A 5,394-nucleotide genomic window follows, 5' to 3' on the forward strand; every position below is an offset into this window, starting at 1 on the left:
AGCTAGAAAGATCAGAAATGCATACAAATTAGTGCTCATCCATAAAATGTGGTCTAACTTGAGTGAAAATTTGTGTGATGCCCTTTTGCAAAATATTTTTGATAAAATTGCTTCACAAAATAGCTCTATCTTTAGTACTTGGAAATTATTTTAAATCACAGATTCTCTGACCAATCAGAACACTTCTCACGGATCACCCCACTCTATGTGATCCTAACCGTCCACACCAGGCGGATCCAACGTCTCTCACTCACCTCAGCAGGCCAACCAAACCCTAACTCCACTCCTCTCCCCTCTCTTCCCCGATTCAGATCCACTCGCAGCCGCCACATACCTCCCGCCCCTGATTCAGATCCCGCCGCCCGCGCCCGCGCGCCACCACACTCCTCCTCGCCTCCTCACGCCGCTATTCCTCCACCTGCCGACCAACCCCGTCCCTGATGCCTCACTTGCCGCCTTCCGCTGCAGGGTCGCCGCGCTCGTCTCGCCCTCGGCCCCACACCTCCACTGCCACCTCTGCTGGCTCTTCGCCTCTGCCTCCGCCTCGGGTGGATGGCCGATAGAGACGCCGAGAGCCACGGGCCGCCACTGACATGAGGAGGGGGATCTTCGACCGCCTATGGGCCGCCAACAACTAGGAGGCGCTCTCTGACCCCTTCTTCGACCGCGCGCTCGAGGACCACTACGAGTGCCTCCTGTCCAGCTACTACATCGACCTCGACATGAACAAGGCCGACGACGTGCTGCTGCACTGCCGGATCCTCGCAGAGTGCACCGCGGACCCCGACGAGATCCACCCGCCCTCTTCCTCTCCCATGCGTCTGCCCCATCGTCCATCCCCGAGGTACCCTTCCCGACCGCCCCCAGTTAGTTCTCTTCTCTATGGCTGGATCAGTCCGACGCGTTCCTGACATTTTTTCTCTCCATCTCTGTGGTTGGGAAGATGGAGAGGGTGCTCAAGGATGATGCCATCCAGGAGAAGGGCGAGCGCACCAGGATGGTAACCACCCCCCTCCCATCCAATCTTCTGGTTATCCTTCTTGGTTTGACTGGGTCGGTTCATTCGTCTGTTGGTTCGATGGCGCTGCTGCAACTGTGTGCAATTAGTTTATATTGATCTCATTTAGACTACAAAATCCATAGATTGTTAGTTCGACAAGTACCGGACCAACAACCTGACTGCCGGCTTCACTTAGTAGGATATGTAGTTAACCGCGACACACACACCCACACACACACAAACACATACACTCATGATGTATTGCTGTTACATAATGTGTTTTTTCAACTGTGCGGGATGAGTTTACGGGTCTCCTTTGACTGCGGAAGCTGAATATCACTCCCTTCGTTCATAAATAAGTGATGTGCAAAGAGGTGTTTTTTACTTTATACTGCAAGGCAACAGCCTCACAGCTCTTTATTCATCAAAAATAAAATCTCTCTATACAAAAAAGGAAGAAAGTAAAGAAAGTAATTACAATACTTACAAAGAGAACTAGGGGAGGGAGGCTATCCAGGCTAAGAGGCTATCCCTATATTTACATTTGATTCTGTGTGCTAAGAGAGAGAGGTCATGCACAAAGTTCCTCCTCCAAGATCTAAAGCTAGGATCCTCATTTCTGAAGATTTTCCCATTCCTCTATGTCCAGATATTCCAAGCTGCTATAAAAACTACCTCAGAAAAGAAAGGTTTATTGAATTCTTTCTTAGAAGCTGAGGCCATCAAGAAGGTGGACTGGTTGGGTAGAGCCTGCCATGAGATTGCAATATAATTCCAAACTCTCTGACTAAAGTTGCAGGAGAGAAATAGGCGAATTCTGTCTTCATACATGGAAGACTGACAAAGAACACAAGTATCATCCTGGATATGCCAATGTCTCCTTTGCATCATGTCTCTAGTATTAAGACGATCCATCAACAAAAGCCACCCAAATACTTTGATCTTAAGGGTACAGGAGCATTTCCAGATCCATTTGAAGATTGGATCAATCCCCAAGAGGTGTTGTGCATGGTGATTGCCTTCAATTTACTTTCTGCCTGTAGAGTTACTGTGTTAAATCTTGATTGAAGCATTCAGGTAGTTGCATCTCTTGGGTCAAGTGTTTCTCAGATGCTTGTTTGTATCTTGGCTCAGTAAATCAATATAATACTTACTTAGCTATGAAGGGACTTTCATGAATCATAGCACTGGTGTGTGGCTGCCATGCATCTCTGGATTATTGGTTTAGTGTACTTTAGATATGTGATCCTTTTATCTAACTAGCTTGTATGTGCTTGTTCTTGAACTGTAGGTCGCGGAGGTTCCGCTGGAACCAAGTTCATGATGTCTCTGGGTCTGCTTGTGGCAGCCACTGTGAACTGCGCTGATAACACTGTTGCTGCATCTTGCGGAGCTGCTGTTGCCGTCCCAAAGGGCAACCTTCATCAGACACAACCCCATAACAGGGCCTCAAGGTTCTGCTCCCCATCGGAGCTCTTTCTAAATCACTGAAATGAATATGGCTAGGCCCGATGTGCCTCTTGTATCTATTGCTCGATTTGTTATGATTTGATTCACCAAGAGTGATTCTTCTACTATCTTGTAGTAAGGTTAATTGTACAACAATGGGTGATTCTAATTTGGTTATTGCTAGAATAATTCATCAACTTGAGATATGCTAGGATGTTACTGTACGTGTCAAAGTTTGTTTGACCTTAGATTGTCTGTCAGAAGTATTGTATGCATCCATAATTTAATTCGCACCATTAATTTGGTCCTGCTATAGTCTTTTTTAAACTTCTCATGAGATTGAAGTATTCGTTCTGATTTCTGGTTTGCTGATTTTTGTAGACAACACTGGGTAGGAGTCCTTTGTTGCCGTTGCTGTCGGTGGCTTCTCTGCCATCCATAGTCGCAGTCGTGGTTGGATGCTTGGTCCTTCTGCTATCGTTGCTGGAGCTACTACCGCTGCATCTGGCCTGGCCTGCTATCCCTTATCCATTGGTGGTGTTGTATCTTTAGTGGATTTCTCAACACATGTGCTTGCGGCTGGGTATCCAGGTATCTTTATCAATCGCTGGTGTATTTATTTATGGGATCGACCTGGTGTCCCTTCGCTGGCCTCCTGATTCGTTCTAGCTAGTGCTAGTTTCTTGCTGGTTGAGCTAGTATGAAGCTTCCGGCTGAGTTGAAGCAAGTCAAAGTGTAGTACTATTTCTAAGTAGGAAAAATCAATTAAGCTAGTTGCATTAGTACAAGGTGTGGGTGAGGCTTCCTTTGCTTCGGCCAATAGCACACCGAATAGTAACATCACATGTTGGCCCAGTCATATGCGAATGCAATTAGGAGAAAGTTATATTAGCAAGTTACTGTACGTGTTAGAGAAATCAGTGTTGATTTATTTGTTGTTCTTTTTTCTAATTTTTGCATGAGAGCAAACCGGTGTAGCTAGCTGGACTATGCAGCCATGAATCAGGAAGTAGCATATTCAATTTTGCTAATAGAAAAAAATGTATTAAAAACTTTAAATTTGTTTGTTAGAGATAGCAATACCGATTGTACCCGTTAAACAAGCATCAATTCTTCCTGGAATGTTTATCTATCAGCTAGTATGATGGCATATTAACATCTTTCTCAGGGTGCTAGAGTCACATACTCTTGGGTTCCATGTTAAAACAAACTAATGGCTATATATGTTAGTAATATTAAACAAAGCTATATGGCTTATCTTTCGAGTTTTCCAATGCCATCTAATCACTTAGGCAATGTTCTTTTATGAGTAAAGAATTATTAACGCCTAAAATATTACCAAGCAGGCTTTGTTGTCTTTAGGATGATGAGATTTGTCTAGAATCTGCAAATTTACTAAACTGAGGCATTGGGCATTGGAATTTAGGCATTTATGTATAATTTTAGTTTTGGATGTGTCCAATGCAAATATTACTGTCAACTGTCAAGTTGATTCTAAAATGTCTCATTAACTTCACTATTCTATTATTTATTGTTAAATATGCTGTTAGATTTACTTCTATTTTGTTCCTAAACATTTTGTTCTGTAACATGCAGATGCTGGGCTTTCATGTTTCTTCATGAGCATCAGGACAAAGAAGTCGGAGGAAGAATAGTTCTAGATCATTGGAGCTAGTTCTAAGAGTAATGAAGCCCTTTATGCTGCTCCTATTTGTATGTGTGTTATATGATGTAGTAGAATCTGGCTCATGTGATTGTACACTTGTAGAGCTTGTTATCTGATTGTAAACTTGATGCTGATCACATTTGTATGTGTGTTATATGATGTAACACTTTGATGGTTGATAATATTTGAAGTATTTTGTGTGTTCTATGTGCCAATTTAAATACTAGGTATTTATTTGTGTTAAATTAAAAAATTGAAGAATATTCCCTTGCGGCTAGGACCCAGTACTAGAGCCTGACAATGGGGACCCACTTGGCTAGTGAACCCACTTTATAAAAAAGAAAAAATGAATGTTGAGATAAAAAGGTCATGGCCCAAAAATAAAAAGGCTGCAATGTTGGGCTTGGTCCATGAAGCCAACAAAAAATCCATAGGAAAAAATATAAATGGGCTGAATTAATGGGCTCGGCCCATATAAACACTGAATTGGACTGGGTTGATTCTTATCCACGTCAGCTTGCTACGCTGGATCCTACGTGGCCTGGGGAGGCTGCTAGTGACCAAAAATTTCATCAAAGAACCAACAACCTTTTACATATCACAAAGAAGGTCGTTAATTTCAGTTTATGACCGCCAGCTTTTGACCTTCCGTTTTTGGTCACAAAAAGGTCGCAAATGAAAAACAATGACTTTTCAGTGACTCATAGTGATGGTCGCAAGTTGACATATTTCTTGTAGTGAATATTTCTTCTAAGAACCCATTAACTGGTTTGCTTTTTTAGTGGCTATTTGCTTATGTAAGTAACTAGTTCACTCGGTTGCCATTCTTTGAATCTTGTTCCTCTCAACATATTCCCGTTCTCAAGTAGACCCAACTGGTCTCATACACAGACATCTGGGACCAACCACCTATCCATTTGTATTTCCTTATTTTGTTCAATCTTTTGTCCTCTTCCTATACAATGGCTGGCGGCGCTGTCGCGCACGCCTCGGTGACCCATCATAGCCTATGGCATTGGCCAGGCCATCCCTCTACTCCACACATTGTCCGACGGCAGTAGCTCCACCGGCCCACCCTGCACCCGAACAAGTCAACCCTTGTACCCCCCCTCCGCTTGCGTCTTCCCCCGCTCCGGTTCATTCAGTCCGAGGTCTCGATGTCGTCCTCCGCCTTGGTGTTCTCGCCGCGACGTTGCCGTTTGTCGTTCCCAACATGGTCAGCAAAACAAGAGGAATCAGGAGAGGACTGTTTGTCGAGAGGCTGATAGTCCCGGGGCCA

The 5,394-nt window shown here is 43.9% G+C and overlaps 1 pseudogene; it reads left to right on the top strand.

Moving 5' to 3' along the window:
* Positions 1-552: 552 nt before the first annotated feature.
* LOC119279564 lies at positions 553-2,491 on the top strand (annotated as a pseudogene).
* Positions 2,492-5,394: the final 2,903 nt, after the last annotated feature.

The sequence above is a fragment of the Triticum dicoccoides genome, chromosome 3B, assembly GCF_002162155.2.
Source record: "Triticum dicoccoides isolate Atlit2015 ecotype Zavitan chromosome 3B, WEW_v2.0, whole genome shotgun sequence".
Lineage (NCBI taxonomy): Eukaryota > Viridiplantae > Streptophyta > Magnoliopsida > Poales > Poaceae > Triticum > Triticum dicoccoides.